Source organism: Sus scrofa, chromosome 1, assembly GCF_054392235.1.
Source record: "Sus scrofa isolate SSC_HxYL_T2T_F1_AM1 chromosome 1, Sscrofa_HxYL_maternal_Yorkshire_Landrace_v2.0, whole genome shotgun sequence".
Classification (NCBI taxonomy): Eukaryota; Metazoa; Chordata; class Mammalia; order Artiodactyla; family Suidae; genus Sus; species Sus scrofa.
In genome coordinates this window covers 274,173,721-274,196,340 of record NC_139383.1, presented here as the reverse complement: position 1 = coordinate 274,196,340, position 22,620 = coordinate 274,173,721, and the positions used below count along the sequence as shown (strand labels likewise).

Here is a 22,620-nt window from a genome sequence, read left to right as displayed (position 1 = left end):
AAAATGAAATCTGGAGTTCCCATCATGGCACAGTGAAAATGAATCAAACTAGAAACAATGAGGTTGTGCTTCAATCCCTGGTGTCTCACTCAGCAGGTTAAGTATCCAGCATTTCCATGAGCTGTGTTGTAGGTCACAGATGTGGCTACGATCTGGCATTGCTGTGGCTCTGTCATAGGCTGGCAATTGTAGCTCTGATTAGACCACTGGTCTGGGAACCTCCCTATGCCACAGGTGTGGCCCTGAAACGATAAAAATAAATAAATAAATAATAAAATGAAATCTTTGGTTACACATGACTTAAAAAACACACAAACAAGAACACTTACTGCTGTTGGTGAGGATGTAAAATGGTGCTACCAATATGGAAAACAGTATGGATATTCCCTAAGACATTAAAAATAGAACTACCATATGATCCAGCAATCTCACTTCAAGCTGTACAATAGAAAGGACTGAAATCATGATCTCAGAAAGGTATCTATTCTCCTACGTGCTTTCCAGGTCTGTGCACAATAGATAAGCTATGAAAAAAAAATCTGCATGTCCATCAACAGAATAATAGATAAATGTGGCATATACAACCAATGGAATATAATTTTTGCTTTAAAAAAAAGGAAATCCTTCCATTTGTGACAAGGATGAACCAAGAGGAGGCTATGCTAAGTAAAATAAGCAGACCCACAAGGAAAAATATTGCTTAATTTCATAGCAGATAATAAATGCAGTCATCAAGGGCTAGGGTGGAAGGAAAAGGTAGAGTGGTTATTTAATTGAAATAAAGTGTCAGTTATGTAAGATGAATTCATTCTAGAGACCTGCTATACAGCATAATACCTAGAGTCAAAAATAATATTCCATGCACCTAAAATTTCCTTAAAAGAGTAGATCTCATGTTAAGTGTTCTTTCCACATAAAAAGGACACAAGGATATTTTGAAAGGAGGCAGACAAGTTGATGACCTTGATTGTGGTGGTGGCTTCACAAGTGTGTGCACATGTCCAATCTCTTCAAATTATGGACATTAAATATGTGTAGTTTTTTGTATATCAATTGTACCTCATTAGCTTTTTAATTTTTTAATTTTTTTATTGTTTATTATTTTTTTCCACTGTACAGCATGGAGACCAAATTAAACATACATGTATACATACTTTTTCCTCCCATTGTTGTGTTGCAATGTAAGTATCTAGACATAGTTCTCAATGCCATACAGCAGAATATCATTGTAAATCCATTCCATTAGCAATATCTTGCATCCATTAAGCAGAAGTTCCTGATTCCTGTCACTCCCTCCTTCTCCCCCTGGGCAGCCACAAATGTATTCTCCAAGTCCATGATTTTCTTTCTATGGAAAGGTTCACTTGTGCTGTATATTAGATTCCAATTATAAGTAATATCATACAGTATTTGTCTTTCTATTTCTGACTTCACTCAGCATGAGAGTCTCTAGTTCCATCCATGTTGCTACAAATGGCACTATGTCATTCATTTTTATGGCTGAGTAGTATTCCATTGTGTACATATAACATATCTGTCTAATCCAATCATCTCTCAATGGACATTTGGGTTGTTTCCAGGTCTTGGCTATTGTGAAAAGAGCTACAATGAACATGAAGGTGCATGTGTCTTTTTTAAGGAAGGTTTTCTCTGGATATATGCCCAATATTGGGATTTCTGGGTCATAAGGTACTTCTATATGCAGATTTCTAAGGTATCTCCATACTGTTCTCCATAGCAGCTGTACCAGCTTTCATTCCCACCAAGAGTGCAGGAGGGTTCCTGTTTCTCCACAACCCCTCCAGCATTTGTTATTTGGGGACATATGAATGATGGCCATTCTGACTGGTGTGAAGTGGTATCTCATTTTGATTTGCATTTCTCTAATAATCAGGGATGTTGAGCATTTTTTCATGTGCTTGTTGGCCATCTATTTATCTTCTTTGGAGAATGGTCTATTCAGGTGGTTTGCCCATTTTTCCATTGGGTGGTTTGCTTTTTTGCTGTTGCATTGTATATGTTTCTTTTATACCCTAGAGATTAAGCCCTTGTCCATTGCATCCTTTGAAAGTATTTCCTCCCATTCTTTAAGTTGTCTTTTTGGTTTTTTGTTTGTTTGTTTCCTTTGCTGTGCAAAATCTTGTCAGTTTGATGAGGTCCCATTAGTTTATTTTTGCTCTTATTTCTGTTGCCTTGGGAGAATAAGCTGAGAAAATATTCATGAGGTTGATATCAGAGAGTGTTTTTCCTATGTTCTCTTCCAGGAGTTTGATGGTGTCCTGTCGTATATTTAAGTCTTTCAGCCATTTTGAGTTGATTTTGGTGCATGGTGGGAGGGTGTGTTATAGTTTCATTGATTTGCATGCTGCTGTCCAGGTTTCCTAGCAATTCTTGCTGAATAGACCCTCTTTTTCCATATGATGTTCTTGACTCCCTTGTCAAAGATTAATGGACCATAGGTGTCAGGGTTTATGTCTGGGTTCTCTGTTCTGTTCCATTTTTCTGTCTGTCTGTTTTGATACCAGTACCACACTGTCTTGATGACTGTGGCTTTGTAATATTGCCTGAAGTCTGGGAGAGTTATGCCTCCTGCTTGGTTTTTGTTCCTCAGGATTGCTTTGGCAATTCTGGGTTTTTTGTGGATCCATATAAATGTTTGTATTGTTCTAGTTCTGTGAAAAAATATGCTGGGTAATTGGATAGGGATTGCATGGAATGTGTAGATTGCTTTGGGTAATATGGCCATTTTTACAATATTAATTTTTTCAACCCAGGAGCATGGAATATCTTTCCATTTCTTTGACTCCTCTTTAGTTTCCTAGATTACTGTTTTATAGTTCTCAGCATATAAGTCCTTTACCTCCTTTGTTAGGTGTATTCCCAGGTATTTGATTTTTGGGGGGTGCAATTTTAAAAGGTATTGTATTTTTGTATTCTTTTTCTAATATTTCATTGTTAGTATACAGAATGTGCCTGGTTTCTGAATGTTAATCTTCTATTCTGCTACTTTGCTGAATTTGTTGATCAGTTCAAGTAGTTTTTGGGTTGATTCCTTAGGGTTTTCCTTGTATAGTATATGTCACCTGCATACAATGACAGTTTTATCTCTTTTCTTCCTATTTCGATGCTTTTTATTTATTTGTTCTAATTGCTGTGGCTAGGATTGCCAAAAGTATGTTGAATAGCATTGGTGAGAGTGGGCATCCTTGTCTTGTTTCATATTTGACTGAGAAGGCTTTAAATTTTTCCCCATTGAGTATTATATTTGCTGTGGATTTGTCATAATTGGTTTGGATTATGTTAAAGAATATTCCCTCTATACCCACTTTGGTGAGAGTTTTTATCATAAATGGATGTTGGACTTTATCAAATGCTTTTTCTACATCTATTGAGATGATCATATGGTTTTTGACTTTTCTTTTGTTAATGTGATTTATGATGTTGATTGATTTGCATAAGTTCAACCATCCTTGTGATCTTGGGATGAATCCCACCTGTTCATGGTATATGATCTTTTTTCTATGCTATTGGATTCAGATAGCTAAAATTTTGTTGAGATCTTTTGTGTCTTTATTCATCAAAGATATTGTCCTATAGTTTTCTTTTTTGGTCATATCTTTGTCTGGTTTTAGAATTAGGGTGATGGTGGTGTCATAGAATGTCTTTGGGAGTGATCCTTCTTCCTCGAACTTTTGAAAAAGTTTAAGGCAGATGTGCATCAGATCCTCTTTGTATGTTTGGTAGAATTCGCCTGTGAAGCCATATGGTCCTGGACTTTTATTTGCAGGGAGAGTTTTTATGTTGTATTCGATTTCATTTCTAGTGATCAGTCTGTTCAGTTGGTCTTTTTCTTCTTGAGTCATTTTTGGCACGCTGTAAGTCACTAGAAAGCTGTCCATTTCTTCCAGATTGTCAAATTTGTTGGCATATACTTGTTCATAGTATTCTCTTATGTTTTTTTGTATTTCTGTAGTATGCGTTGTGATTTCTCCTTTTTCATTTCTCATTTTATTTGGGTTCTTTCCTCTTAGTGAGTTTAGCCAGGGGATTGTCAATTTTGTTTACCCTTTCAAAGTACAAGTTCTTGGTTTTATTGATTTTGTTTTTTGAATCTCTATTTTATTGGTTTCCACTTTGATCTTTATACTTTCCTTTTTTCTGCTGAGTTCAGGTCTTTTTTTTTTTTTCTTTTTCTGATTCCTTTAGGTGGTGGGTTAAGTTGTCAATTTGAGATCTTTCTTCTTTTTTGAGGAAGGCCTGTATTGCTATGAATTTCCCTCTGAACACTGCCTTTGTGGCCTTCCATAGATTTTGAGCAGTTGTGCCTTCATTAACATTTGTCTCAAGGTATTTTTTAATATCCGCCTTGATTTCCTCATTGACCCATAGGTTTTTTAGTAACTTGTTGTTTAGTTTCCATGTAGTAGGTTTTTTTCTCCTTTCTTTTCCTGTGGTTGATTTCCAGTTTCATGCTATTGTGGGCATAGAAGATACTGGAAATAATTTCTATATTCTTAAATTTGTTGAGGTTAGCTTTGTGCCCCAGTATGTGATCAATTCTTGAGAATGTTCCATGCACACTTGAAAAGAATGTATATTTTGATTTTTTTGGAGGTAGTGTCCTGAAGATGTCAATTAAGTCTAACCTTTCTATTGTTTCCATTAGTATCTCTATTGCTTTATTGGTTTTCTGTCTAGAGGATCTGTCCGTTGATGTGAGTGGGTGTTAAAGTCACCTACTCTCACTGTATTCCCATCAATTTCTCCTTTTATTTCTGTTAATATTTGTTTTATGTATTTGGGTGCTCCTATATTTGGGGCATATATGTGGATGATAGTAATACTGTTTTCTTCATTGGATCCTTTACTCATTAAATCATAAGCTTTAAAAAAAAAAGCATCTAAGACAACATGCAGTCACACACATAACTTGCAAACCATACACATGCACACACACAGAAACTCTACTATACACACTAGGAATCATGTGTGATCCAACCCAACACACAAATAACATAAAAAGTAGCAACATACATATTGCAACCCAAGCACACACACATGTATTGCAGATTTCCATCCTCCATGGTCTATTATTAGCACTGCACAATAGGACTTTCCACAAGGATGGAAATACTCTAGAGAGCAGACCCAATATCCTGTGATTACTGGAGATGTGAAATACAGCTAGTGCAAGTGAGGAACCCAAATTTTAACTTTAGGTAATTTTAATTAACTTGAATGTTAGGGCCACTTAAGGCTGGTGGCACCACGTAGGTCAGTGTGTGAATCAGTCACTAAGAACACATGCTTATATAAGCAACATAAACACACATGTTCTCTATCTCTTCTTCCTAGTCCTCACATCAATGCACATATCTAGGCCAAGTGAGTGTTCCCCACCTTGCTACAATCTGCACTGCTCTAGGATACTACCTGAGGACTCATCTCTTACAACTCCATGGCCTCAGGATATTTAGCACTTCCCTACCTGTTTGCAAGAACAAGAACAAGAACAATGAGTGGGGAAAATATGCATTTACCAACAGGACTGAGACTCCAGGGAACACCCCCCAAGCTTTTGTTTAAAGAAGATATCAGCTGAATTAATTGCCATATGTATTGCCTTCCTCTTGAGATGCAGCCAGTTCAGGGACCAAAGGGACGGAACTACAGGTGTCCCAGATGTCTCTAATGTCAGTGACACATTGGTGTTCCCTCTGCTTGCTCATGAGGAGAAGGAAAGGCCATGAACACCCTTGAACTTTGAAGAACCTACAATGGAATCTGCCACTCCATCCACTGCAGAAAGGATGAAACAGAGTAGAGCCAGTACTTGAGATCCCACACACCACTAACCCTGAAGTGTGTTGGAGCTCACATCCCATCATCATCATTTATTCCATCCATATGAAACCACAAAAGACCCACAAAAGACAAAGCTATCTTGAGCCAAATGGGCAAAACTATAGGCATCCTACTTCCTGATTGCAAACTATACTACAAACTTTTATAAATCAATACAGTATGCTGTGGACATAAAAATAGACATATAAAAATGGAACAGAACATGGAGCCCAGAAATAAACCCACATAAATATGCACCACTGATATGTGACAAGGGAACCAAAAATACACAATGGGGAAAGGCTAGTCTCTTCAATAAATGGTGCTGGGAAACTGGATATCCACACACAAAAGCAAGAAAGTGAATCCCCAACAGTGAAAACAACTATCTGTGCCATCCCATCCTGGGGGAAAAAAATTGCCACCTTCTTGACAAAAGCATGGCCATAAGGGATCTGTTCAAGTGCATCTCAAACTTCACAGCCATGTTCCAACAACATGCATGGATCTAGAGGGTATTAGGCTCTGTGAAATAAAGCAGAGAGACAATAATAAATATCATGTTATCACGCCTGTATATGGAGTCTAAAAATTGAAACAACAAATCACCAAAACAAAATGCAAACAGACTCATAAATACAGAGCAGAAAAGAGTGGTTTCCACTGGGGACAGTGTCTGGGGGAGAAGAATGAAATAGGTGATGTGGATGAAAAGGAACAAACCTCCAGTTATAAAATAAAGAAACCTTGGTAATGTAATATACAGCATAAAAATCATGATTGATAACATTGTAAAAGGTTTGGGAACAAATGGTTACTAGATTAATAATTGTGGTGATCATTTCATAATGTATGAAAATGTCAAATCACCATGTAATACACATGAAACTAAAGTAATATTGTTTGCACACTATATTTCACACAGCGCCTGGACAGAGACTTGAACCATGGACCCTCAGATTAAGTCTGATGCTTGACTGACTGAGCTACCCGGGCCCAGCAAATTCTATTTCTTTTTCTGTGTGTGCGTACTTTTAGGGCTGCAGACATGGCATATGGAGGTTACCAGGCTAAGGGTCAAATAGGAGCTACAGCTGCCATCCTACACCACAGCAACATGGGATCCAAGCCACACCTGAGATCTACCACCACAGCTCATGGCAATGCTAGATGCTTATCCCACTGAGCTTTGCCAGGGTTTGAATCTGTGTCCTCATGGATGCAAGTCAGGTTATTTAACTGCTGAGCCATGATAGGAACTCCAGGGGCCCTGCAAATTATATTTATTTTTTTAAATTTTTTAATATACTGATTTTTTCCCATTACAGCTGGTTTACAGTGTTCAGTGAAGAGGTTAGTAAAGCTACTTGCTGCAATAAGTGTCCACAAACTATCGTTCATAATGCTGAAAATTTTAATGTACCTTTGGGTCCTAGGATAAGGGCTTTACCCATGTTTCATAATTAATACCAAAAATAGGCTTTATATTCCCAGATTTTTTCAATAATTGCAGAAGCTTCATTAAGAATTTGTGTTCCTTGGAGTTCCCTTTGTGGCTCAAAGGGTTACAAACCTGACTAGTATCCCTAGACTCACTCATTGGGTTAAGGATTCATCATTGCAGCAAGCTGCATTGTAGGCTACAGATGCAGCTCGGACCCTGTGTTGCTGTATCTGTGGTGTCAGCTGGTAGCTGTAGCTCTGATTCTAGCCCTAGCCTTGGAACTTCCATATGCCACAGGTACAGACATAAAAAGAAAAGAAATTTTTTTTAATTACCCGTGATTTCATCCATGATCAACTTGTTAAAGTGTCCTCAGCCAGGTTCTCAACAGTAAGTTAAAATTTTGAACTTTGTAATTAAGGTTCATTTGGTAGATATTTTGAGTTGTATAACCACAACACTTTTCTTAATACACTTTCACCCACTACATCTAACATCCATTGATTATTCTTATATTGAATAAACTATTGCAAATGTGGTGGTCAAATGGTGATTTTCTAATTTGATCATTTCCTCTATGTTGATTAGCTGTTTTCTCCTATAGGAAGGAACTTCCCCTTACTAGACACCATTTGATTTTTCATTGATTTATTCATATCAACATGGACTCATGAATTTTTATTTATTCTCTGAGCTGTAACCCATTACTGATGTTATTCATTTTGAAGCTCTAATTATTCTAGATTTGACCAATGGGAGCCCTTCCAGATGGCTCCTGTGTCCCCATGATTCATTGAGCATATTTTATTTTCAAGCTCAGCAAAAGTTCCCTGATCTTGTCATGTCCTGGCCCCAGCCCTAGAATCAGTCATTTTTTTATAAGTCACTTTGGTTCCTGTTATAGGAGACTGATACTCAAAAATCAAATTTGGCATTATGTGTGTTTGTCACTTACAAGGCTTCTAAATGATCTCAGAGAATTCAGCCAGGACACATATATAAAAGAAACACAGGATGTAGAAACTAGAAACAGCAAACTAAAGCAATGATTTCCCATAAGAGGTGGGTCAGGAGTGGGGCAGAAAGAATAGGAGATGGGAACCAGACAGATATTGATATATAATTTCAGTCTGTTTATACATATTACAACCCATGAGTTCAAGTTGATATCTTCAATTCTAGCTCAACACCGTAGAGTTCTTTCTAGCCTCTCTTTTTCCATGTACATCACACCCTTCCTCCAGTGAGGATTCAGTCCCTTTTTCAAATCAAGTTTACTCATTTATGATATTTTGAATATATGTAATTTCAGAATCTTGGACTGAAACCACTGTTAATAACAAACTAATTTCAAAAAATTTGCTTCCCAAAAACTGTACTTCCATTATTGTGAGAGAAGATTATAGACAAAATTCACTGTTCAATAATAACTTAATTACTTTATTTTCTCCTTTAGTCTGATTATGGTATTAACTCAACATATAGTTAGGCAAATTTTTTCATTTTATTCTATTTTGCTTTATTTTCCAACACCTTTTTATTTTTTAGTGGTGAAAGATAACTCAGTCAAAACTATACAAATAAATATACTCATCTCCCCACCTTTTCTATCCTATTCCTACCCCATCCCCTGAAGGAAAGCAGTCTCATTAGTTTCAAATTGATTCCTTGTATGCTTTTCTTGATCAATGGGAAGATACTTGCATATATTATTTTCCCTTCATTTTCACATAGGAAGTAGCATTCTGCTATAGATGCTCTTTTATGCACTGCTTTTTTCCATTTATTAATATATCCTGGAAATCCCTCCATATTGATTCACAGGTATCTTTGCCATTATTTTTTCATAGCTGTGAAATACCTGCATTGATGTTTCATAGTTCCCTTTTGAAGCCCTAGAATAAAATAATAGCAATGAATGTATAAATGCCACATAATGTATACCTCAAAGGGTTAAAATAGTAAATTTCATGTTGTGTAGAAAATTATACCACAATAATTTTTTTTAGGAAAAATCAAGTCATATTCTCTACATAAAGCACAGAAAAGAATAATAAAATAATAATGTATGATTAATAAGTTAATGGAGGGTATATGGAGTAACAAATTATATATTTAATTAATCAAAAGGGATAAAAAGAAGTGAGAATAAATATGAGAACAAAATAATACCACTAGCAAAATGGATGGAACTAGAGATTCTCATACTGAGTGAAGCTAGTCAGAAAGAGAAAGACAAATACCAAAGATATCACTTATATTTGGAATCTAATATATGGCACAAATGAAACTTTCCACAGAAAAGAAAACATGGACTTGGAATATAGATGTGTGGTTGCCAACGGGGAGGAAGTGGGGTAGATTGGGAGCTTGGGGTTAATAGATGCAGACTATTGCTTTTGGAATGGATTATCAATGAGATCCTGCTCTGTAGCACTGGGAATTATGTCTAGTCACTTATCATGGAGCATGATAATGGGAGAAAAAAGAATGTATACACGTATATGTAACTGAGCCAACATGCTGTACAGTAGAAAGAAAAAAGATGTATTGGGGAAATAAAAAAATAACAAATAAAATGAAAAAAAAACAAATATAATCTGAGTACATTAATGTTAATAGACCAAATACTCCAGAAATACAATGATGGTCAAAATACATAAAAACAGAAAAACCCAACATTACACTGTTAGGAACTAACACTTTCCAGATATAAAGACATAATAAAGTTTAAAGTGATGGGAAAGAAATACATGCAAATGATAACACAAAAACTGGTGTATCTAAACTAATATCAGAGGATGTAAATGAGATGTGAGGGTAGAAGCCATGGCTAAAGAGAAATCTCCCCTCAACTATAAATGCAATGGTGTTCTATTCAATGAATAAGAAAAAGCTCCCTATCATAGGAGAACACTATTTTGTAGCATTTGCCAATTTCCATAGTGTAATTATGCCCATCATGTCTGATTGCAATCCACCAGCTTGGTGTCATTGACTTTGGATCTGAAAAGAGATGTTCACAATCAGCTTGAAGCCAATGCAAGCCAATTTCGGTGCATCTTACAGAGAAGAATCTGTCCATAAGGAGCAGAACATGATATTGGTTTGTTCTCAATAACATCATATGAAACATATATATATAAGCAAAAGTTGACATATCTAAAATGAGAAAAATACAAAACCACAATAATTATGTGACATATTTTGATTAGGATTTTTCACATAATGTTTAAGAGATAATGAAGAAGCAGAAAAAATTAAATATTAAGAATATTTAACGGAGTTCCCATCGTGGCTCAGTTGTTAATGAATCCGACTATGAACCATGAGGTTGCAAGTTCGATCCCTTGCCTTGCTCAGTGGGTTAAGGATCCGGCATTGCCGTGATCTGTGGTGTAGGCTGCAGATGGGGCTCGGATCCTGCATTGCTGTGGCTCTGGCGTAGGCTGGCGCCTATGGCTCCGATTTGACCCATAGCCTGGGAACTTCCATATGCCACGAGAGTTACCCAAGCAATGGCAAAAGACAAAAAAAAAAAAAAAAAAAAAAAAAAGAATATTTAACAATACAATTAACTAATTGGACCTTATTGACACATTAACACTATATAGGATAGCTGAATGAATATTCATTTAAATTCACAGAGTTGACAACCGATTGATAATTTTAAGAGATACACATCACTGTTCTCATGACTGCAATAAGAGGATTTAGTGATTGTCACTTCAAGAAGTTAGCCCTATTGACAAATACCTTGAAGGACTGTTTTATGTCACTGTTCTTGAGGCTGCAGATGAAGAGATTCAGCAAGGGTGTAACTACTCCATACATGATGGAAGCAATTATGTTTTTATCATTGGAGTCCCATGATGAGGAGAAAAAGTAAACACTAGCAAGTGGCCCGTAGTATAAAGACACCACAAAGAGGTGGGAGCCACAGGCGGAAAAAATTTTAAAGCATTTCTTGGAGGAAGAAAACCTCAGAACTGCAGTTTCTATATGAATATAAGAGTCCAAGATACTACTCAAAGGTAGGATAAAGCCTTACTCCCATGGTAAAAATGATCAGATCATTGAGGGAGGGGTCTGAACAGATCAAGTTCAGGAGGGCAGTGAGGTCACAGCAGAAGTGGGGTTTGGTACTGTCCACACAGAAAGACAGTTGGACCCAGAAGAGAGTGTGAAACAGGGCCTGGATACAACAGAGGCACCAGGACCCTGCTACTAAGGAGACACACAGTTCCTGCCTCATGATGGTGCTGTAGCAGAGAAACTGACAAATGGCCACATACCTGCCATAAGCCATCTCTGTGAGAAGGAAATTGTCAAGAAAACCCAAAACTATGAAAAAAATGCATCTGAGAAGTGTACCCTGCATAAGGGAGGGATTGTTGCTGAGTCTGCATGTTCGTCAGCATCTTAGGGACAGTGACAGATGAACTGGGGACACTTGTGAGGGCCAAGTGGCTGAGGAAGAAGTACGTGGCGGTGTGGAGGCGAGGGTCCAGCCTGATGAGCCGGATGATGAGCAGGTTCCCCAGCACTGTGGTCAGGTACATGCCCAGGAAGAGGGCAAAGAACATGCCCTGCTGCTCTGGCCGGATGGGGAGCCCCAAGAGGAGTCAACTATACTTCAAGTTAACTAATTAATTAATTAAAATTTAAAAAGCAATGTCCAATAGATGACCATAATAATACTTAAAATATATATACACACTTCAAAAAGCTATAAAAAAGCAAAATTTGAAAATAATATAACATATTGACATAAAACAAAACTTAAACACACTTACATATACACACAAAGGATTTTGGTGCTTTGAAGACATTAAGATGAATGTTATTGTGGGCCATGACAAATTTAGGGTTATGAAAGAATAAATGGACAAGAGATATAACTAAACAGAAAGGGATTGATCTAATAATATGGCCATTTAAAGGATAGTGAGGAAAAGTGCTAGAGTCATGGGTGCTCAACACACAACTTTATTAGGCTATACTAACACGGTCAGTGAGTGAAATAAGAATGTGGTTAGGTGATTCTCACTTGGCTTCTGAAAACAATCCCCAGAGCCAACATCATGTCTCTGTTTCCAGGCTATAGATGAAAGGGTTCAGCATGGGGGTGACCACTGTGTACATCACAGAAGCAATGATGACTTTGTCATGGGACTGGCCAAATGAGGAGGAAAGGTACAGTGCCATAATTGTCCCATAGAATAGAGATATCACAGAGAGGTGGGAGCCAGAGTTGGCTAAGGCTTTGCAGATCCCTTTAGTAGAGGGACCCTCAGGATAGCGATCCCAATGCAGCCATAAGAGACCAGGATGGCACTCAACGGAAAAAAGAAAACCACAGCTGCTGCAATGAATATGAAAAGCTCATTGAGGAAGGTGTCTGAGAAGCACAGTTTAAGCAGCACAGCAAGGTTACAGAAGAGGTGGGGGATGATGTTGTCAGCACAAAAGAACATTTGAGCCAAGATGAGGGTGTGGGTCAAAGCATTGGCACAGGAGAGGAGCCAGGATCCAGCCAATAGACATATGCACAGCTCCTCCCTCATGATAATTGCATAGTGTAGAGGGTTACAAACAGCCAAATACTGATCACAAGACAGCAGAGGAGCATGAGGAGGGAGAACCAGAGCCATGTGTCTGAGTTCATCCTCCTGGGGCTCCCCATCCATCCAGAGCAGCAGGGCCTGATTTTACCCTCTTTCTGGGCATGTACCTGACCACAGTGCTGGAGAACCCGCTCATCATCCTGCTCATCAGGCTGGACCCTTGCCTCCACACCCCCATGTACTTCTTTCTCAGCCACGTGGCCCTCACAGACATCTCCTTTTCCTCTGTCACTTTCCCTAAGATGCTGATGAACATGCAGACTCAGGATCAATCCATTACCTTGCAGGATGTGTAATACAGACGTGTTTTTTCATATTTTTTGCTTGCATTGATAAGAGTAGGTCATAAAACAAATGCAGGCAGTTACTCTTTTTCTCCACAAGAAAGTGAGAGACCCTTGTGTGGAATCCAAAATTGCAGTTTTAGTGTGTCTGGTATTTCCTATGCCACTCCTTCCCCAGGCACTTGACCCTCCTGCCAGGAACAGGCATCTCACTGAAAGCTGCTGGGCCAGACTTAGCCCAGGATCTCACAGATATCCTGCAGGAGAACCAAAGCTCCTAATGACACCCAAGAGCTGCAATAGGAACAGAGGGTAACAATACAGATGTGGTACTTTGATTCCATCAGCAGCACTGTGTGCAAAGATGTGGCCAGATAATTGCTCAGTAGTGAATAGGAGACAGAGTGTGACTTAGACGTGTTGTGTTGAGAGAGACACTATGGATGGGCATGATTTTTCTGTCTTAATACCAAATATTGTCCCCTGCACTATAGGAAATGGAGAGTCAAGTGGTAGAGTCTCCACAAGGCTAAAATTTGCTAAATGTTTCAATGTGCCTCACTTCTTAAGCACCTTACTGACAAGATCTGCAAGCGACTAGCATAATCCCATGTAAAAGCACTGCATGCTGAGAATCACCATGGCCAAAGCCAAGGCCACCAATTCATTAAGTTGGGAAAAGATAAAGATCTGATTGTCCACATATATAATCCCAGAAATGAGGATTTTATTTCTAAACTGTTTGATCCAGCTACACACACTGAAATGTCAAGCATCCTAGACCAGAACTGTTGTCATCACAAGAAGTCATTCATATTTGAATCGCAAGCAGGGCACTAGGTCTTAGAGCACACAAGCAGCAGATGCAAGTAGAATACACAAACACTTAGGAAATGTCCAGGCTTCTCTAACCTCTGTATATCCTAGTGTGTGCCATTCAGTGTGTTCGTCAGTTACACATACACACATAGACTCATACATCAGAGATACACAAATACACATAACTTCTCTGATGGTCACACACACTTACACATAGACACACATGCATGACTAGGGAGGTTTCTGGACTCCTTCTGAACTATACCTGTGCTCAGAGTTCAAATACCTTCTGCTTCATTCTGTTACCTGAATCCTCACTTTTTTTTCCAGAAGACCCAGAATCCAAAGAAAAAGAGCAAACCTTGGTGACCTGAGGACCTGTACAGACACTCATGCTGGTTCTCCAGCTTCAAAATGATGCACAAGATCTCCTTTTCTACATCCTAAAGAGACCTTGGAGGGAAACCATCCCAAGTCCCTGACTAGAGAAGTTCACTGGGGCAACTGCCCAACTTCCTCCTGGCCCCTTGGAACAGAGGATGATTAGGGTCCACAGGAGCTGAGCTGCACCTTATTTCACAGGAGAAAGTGTCAATGATATGAGTAGTACTTTGGGCTTCTAGTCGAGTATCTGATAAGAAGCAGGAGTTTCTGCATTGGCTGGGACCTCTGCATCATGATCACAGGTTCTCCCAAGCGTGGTGTATGGCACAGGCAGTGGAAGGGCTTCTGCCCCCAACACTGACACAAACTTTCATTAGAACACAAAGCCCCTTAAAATGTGCATGTCTCCCCACTCCCCTGGAAGGTTTTGTATGTAGGTCCATGCCTTGTTCAGGAGGAGGGAGATTGAATATAAAACTGGAAAAAAGAGTCTGGGTACATCCCCTTCCAAGAGAGCATACTTGAGCAAATTATCAAAACCACTGAGACTCAGTTACTTCAAAGTGGAAATAATGATCACAGTCTTTGTGTGAGTTGGGATATTGGTTAAAGGAACACCTAATGAAAGTTTTTTAAATGTTAAGGCTTATTGTCAATTTCTTTGTATCACTACAGATCAGCTATGGCTCCCAACAGGCAATTGTGACTGGTAACTGTTGAATGATTTCATCTGTTCATTCATTCACTCACTCCTTTAAATAATCATTCAGGTTCCCACAAATGTAATACTGATATATTCTCTAGAGACATAATAGATAATAATATAACCAGAAATCCCTCTCTTAGAACACACATCCAATTTGGAGGTGGTTCAGAACAAAACTTATTAAGGCAAAATGAATGGTAGGTAAACAGTGAAAACTGCTGCAGAATAATGAAATCAAGCATAGAGTTAGGGAGACTCAAAAAGTTCAAAAAATACCCAAGGTCACAGGACTGTTTTTCAGAGGACTCGAATCTTTTACAGGGCTCCAATCAAGTGGCTACAGGTTTGTAAACTGGTTTATTTCCTTATAAACCTTTTAGTATGTCTAAAATTGAGAGAACCAATGCCCTCAGTGCCACTGAAGATATGATGGAACTGGAACCCTCATACACTGCTCATGGGACTAGAGAAGAGTTTGAACATTTCATTTAAAAGTTAATCATATACCTAGCACGTGAGTAGGTGTTTTTCTAAAGAAAATGAATGTATATATTTATGCATAGATTTATTCGAGGATGTTCATAAGAGCATTATTTAATAGCCAGAAACTGTAAATAGCCCAGATGTTCATCAATGGACTTATTTTATTAAGTGAATGTATTTCCTCTAAGCACAAGAAAATATACTTAGTATTTTGTAATATCTTATCAGGGAAATGTATCTGAGAAAAAAATACATATGTGTGTGTGTATAATGGAATCATTTTATTGTATGCTTGAAACAAACACAACATTGTAAATGAACTATATACTTCAATTAAAAATAAAGTCAAATGAAAGTAAAAAAAAGAACAGAAACAGGTTAAAAATTAAAAATAAATGATTAAAAATTTTAAAAGAAGAAAGAAACTTTTAAAAGGTGAATGGAGAGGCATGAGATTAAAAATGGCTGTAAGCAAGAGAGGAGGCAAGATGGTGGAAGAGTAGGGGGACATGCTTGCCCTCTCCCACATACGTAACAAAAAAAACATCTACATGTAAAATGACTCACAGAGAACAACAACTGAATGCTGGCAGAAGAACCTAAACCTCCAAAAAATAGCAAGAATCTCTTGACATAAGAAAAGACGAGAGAGAAGGGAATCAGGACTGGACTGGCACTCCCAAGAGGGAGCTGAGAAGGAGAAAGGGAACCCAAACCCTGGAAAGTCACCTAACCATCAGAAAGATCAACCAAGTTGGAGGGATATCCTGATGCCAAGAAAAGCACAGCAGCAGGTCTGAGATCTGAAAAGCAGAGTGAGAACCACAAAGATCATCTGAACCACTGGCACAGACACCAAAAACTGAGATGCTCAGGTGGGGGCTGGGTACCAAGACCAAGGCTCTTGAGGTTAGTCCCTGGGAGCAGGCTTGTGTTGTTGGTGTGGAGACAGCCTGAGAGACTAGGAAGTGGTGCGTTGCAGGTAGAGAGCAATAGCTAAGGGCTGGGGAGTGGAAAGCCACAACAGATGGAACCAGGGAGAAGGTCTGAACCCACTGTAGACACAAGGCACCAGTGTGGGTAGGGGAGAGGAGGAGGGGTGGGCTGCCATAGAATACACCTTAGGCTCCAGTTGCATGCCTGCCTGCCAGTTAGCAGACAGCAGACCTTCCCAGTGCATTCCCCCGCCTCCACTCAACATTCACCTGGCCAGAAGCTGCCTGCCATCCCAGTGGACTGGCCTCACCATTTGTGGGAAGCCAACAACCACTGAGGATTTCACCAGCTCAGCCTGCCCACACAGAGGAAGCACCCCACAACCCATGGAGCAAGCTGCCCAAAACTGCTTCCACTCAGGAAGACCTCTGCAGCCCAGGAGCACCAGGACAAACCTTGTCCAGCCATGGGAAGTGTTCCTCCACCACAGCACATGCCTGCCAGTCCTGCCTGCCCTCAGGAAGTGCTCCTTTGCCTGGGAGTGAGCCAGGTAGACCCGCCTGCCCTCTGGAAGTGCTGCACTTCTGTGGAGCATGCTGGCCAGCACTGCCTGATCTCAGGAAGAGCTCTGAAGCCCAGGAGCACAAGGGAAAGCCCTGCCTGGCCACTGGAAGTGCACCTCCACTGCGGTGCACACCTGCCAGTCATACCCATCCTTGGGAAGTGCTCCTTTGCCTCAGAGTAACCCTGCTAGCCCCACCCACCCTGGGGAAGCACCCTCTGCCACGGAGTGGGAGTGACATGGCTAGCCTTGCACACACTTGGGAAAAGCCCTGCTGCTTCAAAGAAGGCCAGAAAACAACACCTTCCCTCAGGAATCCCTCCCCAGCAGCATCAGTGCAAACCATGCAAGGCCATAGGGAGTGCACCTTCTCCACAAAAAAGAAAAACACAAACAAGATGAAGAAGCTCAGAAACCATTCCCAGTTAAAGCAACCAGAGAACTCACCTAAAGCAGTCAACAGTGAAACAGACCTCTGCAGTCTGATAGACTTGGAGTTCAAAAGGGAGACAGTGAAAATACTGAAGGAATTAAGAGAATATATGAACAGTAACACAGATTCCCTCAGAAAGGAACTAGGAAATATGAGGAGGAGCCAAGAAAATATATAAAATTCATTTGCAGAGACACAAACTGATCTAAGGGCACTAAAAAAACAGAATGAATAATACAGAGGAATGAATTAATGATGTGGAAGATAAAATAATGGAAGTCACCCAAATAGGACAACAGGCAGACAGAAAACCAAATGAAAAAACATGAAAACAAAATAAGAGACCTATAGGATAATATAAAGCTGGCCAATCTATGCATAATAGGAATTCCAGAAGGAGAAGAAAAAGAAAAGGGTATTGAAAATATAATTGAAGAAATTATCACTGGAAACATTCCAAATTTAAAAGATACTTATTTCAAGATACAGGAAGTACAGAGGGCCCCAAACAAATTGAACTCAAATAGACTCACACCAAGACATATATTACTAAAAATGGTAAAAGTTAATGATAAAAAGAGGATCCCAAAATAAGCAAGAGAAAAGCAAAATATCAATTACAAGGGACTCCCATAAGGCTATCAGCTGATTTCTCTACAAAAACTCTACAGGCCATAGGGGAATGGCAAGAGATACTTAAAGACCTGAAGAGAAAAAATATGCAACCTATAATACTCTATCCAGCAAGAATGTCATTTAAAATACAAGGGGAAATAAAAAAACTTCACCAACAAACAAAAGCCAAAAGACTATACCAATACCAAACCCATTCTAAAAGAAATACTGAAAGGGATTCCCTAAATAAAAAAATAAATAAAAGGAAGGACTAGGATGGAGGAAACCACAATCAGAGAGGAGACACACAAATAAGCCAGCATATAGATCTAATCATGAAGATGTTTAAAATAAAATAAACTTTTAAAAAAGAAATCAAAATCATAAAATGTATGCAAAGGAAGTAAGGAAATGAATAGATTCTTATTTTTTTTAATTTTATTACAGTTATGAAGTGTTGAACCTACCAGAGTTACAGGTTACACACAAAATTATAGGAAGGGTTTAACATACTTAAAAAACAGGGCAAGCACAAATTAAAACCAAACATTACATTCACAAAAAATGAAAAGTACTCAAGCAGAAAATAATTGAAGACCATCCAACCAAAAAAGAAGAAAAAATGGAGAATTATAGAATCAACTGGAAAATGAGATATAAAATGGCAATAAAGAAACATCTATCAATTATCACCTTAAATGTCAAAGGACTAAATGCTGCAATCAAAGGACACAGAGTGGAAGATTGGATAATAAAAAGCAAAAACCTTCAATCATCTGCCTATGAGAAACTCACTTTAGGAAAAAGGACACATATAGATTGAATATGAGGGATGGGAAAAGATATTTCATGACAATGGACAAGACAGGAAAGCAGGAGTTGCAATACGCATATCAGACAAAATAGATATTAAAATGAAGGCCATAAAGAAAGACAAAAAGGACACTATTTAATGGTTAAAGAATCCATTCAAGAAGACATCACAATTGTCAACATATACGCCCCAAGTTTAGAAGCACCCAGATACATAAAACAAACATTAACAGATATAAAAGGAGAAATTGATGGGAATAAAAATCATAATAGGAGAATTTAACACAACACTCACATCAATGGACATATCCTCTAGACAGAAAACCAATAAAGCAAGAGTGATCCTAAAGGGAAAAAATAGAAAAGTTACACTTAATTGACATCTTCAGTACACTACCTCCAAAAAAATCAAAACACATATTCTCAAAAGTGCATGGAATGTTCTCAGGACTTGATCACATACTGGGGCACAATGCTAACCTCAACAATTTTAAGAGTCGAGAAATTATTTCAAGTATCTTCTCTGATCACAATGGCATGAAACTGGAAATCAACCACAGGAAAAGAAATGAGAAAAAACCTACTACATGGAAACTGAACAACATGCTACTAAAAATCCAATGGGTCAATTAGGAAATCAAGAAGGAAATTAAAAAATACTTCAAGACAAATGATGAAGAAGACACAGCCACTCAAAATCTATGGGAGGCCACAAAGGCAGTGTTCAGAGGGAAATTCATAGCAATACAGGCCTTCCTCAAAAAAGAAGAAAGATCTCAAATTGACAACTTAACCCACCACCTAAGTGAATTAGAAAAAGAAGAACAAAAAAGACCTGAACTCAGCAGAAGGAAGTAAAGTATAAAGATCAAATAGGAAATCAATAAAATAGAGATTCATAAAACAATTGACAAAATCAGTCAAACCAAGAGCTGGTTCTTTGAAAAGGTAAACAAAATTGACAGACTTCTGGGTAGACTCACCAAGAAGAGGAGAGAAAGAACCCAAATAAACAAAATTATAAATGAAAAAGGAAAAATCACAATGGACACTGCAGAAATACAAAAAAAAAAAAAAAAAAAAAAACCATGAGAGAATACTATGAACAACTGTATGCCAACAAATTTCACAATCTGGAAGAAATGGACAACTTTATAGAGACTTACACCTTTCCAAAGGTGAAGCAAGAGGAAATAAACTAACTGAACACAGTGATCACTAGAAATGAAGTCGAATACAACATAAAATCACTCCCTACAAATAAAAGCCCAGGACCAGATGGCTTCACAGGGAAATTCTACCAAACATACAAAGAGACTCTTGTGCCCATCCTCCTTAAACTTATTTAAAAGGTCGAAGAAGAAGGAACACTCCCAAAGATATTCTATGATACCACCATCACCCTAATTCCAAAAACAGATAAATATACCACCATAAAAGAAAACTATCGGCCAATATCTTTGACGAATAGAGACACAAAAATTCTCAACAAAATTTTAGCAATCTGACTCCAACAACACATCAAAAAATCATACAACATGACCAGGTAGGGTAAATCCCAGCTTCACAAGGATGGTTCAACATATGCAAATCAATCAACATCATACACCACATTAACAAAAAAAGTCAAAAATCATATGATCGTCTCTATAGAGGTATGGAAAGCATTTGAAAGTCCAAATACATTATGAACAAACTCTCACTAAAGTGGGTATAGAGGGAACATTCCTTAACATAATCAAAGTCATTTATGACAAATCCGCAGCAAATATAATCCTCAGTGGAGAAAAGCTGAAAGCCTTTCCAATAAAATCTGGAACAAGACAAGGATGCCCACTCTTACCACTGTTATTCAACATAGTACTGGAAGTCCTAGCCACAGCAATCAGACAAACCATAGGAAAAAAGGCATCCAAATAGGAAAAGAAGAGGTAAAACTGTCACTGTATGCAGATGACATGGTACTATATATAGAAAACCCTAAGGACTCAGCCGCAGAACTACTTGAACACATCAACAAATTCAGCAAATTAGCAGGATAGAAGATTAACCTTCAGAAATCAGTCACATTTCTGTATTCTAAATATGAAATAGTAGAAAAGGAATACAAAAATGCAATACTTTTTATAATTGCACCCCCAAAAATAAAATACCTTGGAATATACCTGACTAAGGAGGTGAAGTACTTATATGCTAAGAACTATAAAACATTAATCAAGGAAAGCAGAGAGGATTCAAAGAAATTGAAAGATATTCCATGCTCCTGGGTTAGAAAAATTGATAGTGTAAAAATGGCCATACTACCCAAAGCAATCTACAGATTCAATACAATCCCTATCCATTTACCCACTACATTTTTCACAAAACTAAAACAAACAATCCAAAAATTTATGTGGAACCACAAAGACCCAGAATTTCCAAAGCAATCCTGAGAAACAAAAACCATGCAGGAGGCATAACTCTCCCAGATTTAAGGCAATATTACAAAGCCACAATAATCAAGACAGTGTGGTACTGGCACCAAAACAGAAAGACCAATGGAACAGAATACAGAACCCAGAAATAAACCCAGAAACATACAGTCAATTAATTTTTGACAAAGGAGGCAAGAACATAAAATGGGAAAAAGAAAGTCTATTCAGCAAGTATTACTGGGAACCCTGGACAGCAGCATGCGAATCAATGAAACTAGAACACACCCTCATACCATGCACACAAATAAACTCAAAATGGTTGAAAGACTTAAATATAAGACGAGACACCATCAAACTCCAGGAAGAGAACATAGGCAAAACATTCTCTGACATGAACCTCATGAATATTTTCTCAGATCATTACCCCAAGAAATAAAAGCAAAAATAAGCCATTAGGACCTAATGAAACTGACAAGCTTTTGCACAGAAGAGGAAACCAAAAAGAAACCAAAAAGACAACTTACAGAATGGGAGAAGTTAGTTTCAAAGAATGCAACTGACAAGGGCTTCATCTCTAAAATATACAAGCAATTGATATGACTCAACAGCAAAAAAGCCAAAAACCCAATTGAATAATGGACTAAAGACCTGAATAGACATTTCTCCAAGGAAGATATACAGATGGCCAACAAGCACATGAAGAAATGCTCAACATCCCTGATTATTGGAGAAACGCATATCAAAACTACCACGAGATGCCACCTCACACCAGTCAGAATGGCCATCATGAATAAGTCCACAAATAACAAGGACTGAAAAGGGTGTGGAGAAAAGGGAACCCTCCTTCTCTGTTGTTGGGAATGGAAGCTGATGCAGCAATTATGGAGAACAGTATAGAGGTACATTTGAAATCTATACATAGAACTACCATATGATCCAGCAATCCCACTCTTATAGCTGGACAAAACTTTCCTTAAAGATACATGCACGCACATGTTCATTGCAGCTCTATTCACAAAAGCCAAGACATGGAAATCACCCAAATGTCCATTGAGAGACTATTGGATTTGGAAGATGTGGTATATATACACAAAGAAATACTACTCAGCCATAAAAAAGAATGACATAATGTCATTTGCAGCAAAATGGATGGAGCTAGAGACTCATACTGAGTGAAATAAGCCAGAATGAGAAAGACAAATACCATGTGATATCACTCATATGCTATCTAATATACACCACAAATGAACCTTTCC

General features: G+C 38.3%; 2 pseudogenes; both read right to left on the bottom strand.

Moving 5' to 3' along the window:
• Positions 1 to 11,011: 11,011 nt before the first annotated feature.
• LOC146407207 (olfactory receptor 1J4-like) lies at positions 11,012 to 11,597 on the bottom strand (annotated as a pseudogene).
• A 773-nt stretch (positions 11,598 to 12,370) lies between these two features.
• Positions 12,371 to 12,942, bottom strand: LOC146407206 (olfactory receptor 1J2-like; annotated as a pseudogene).
• Between the last annotated feature and the right edge of the window lie 9,678 nt (positions 12,943 to 22,620).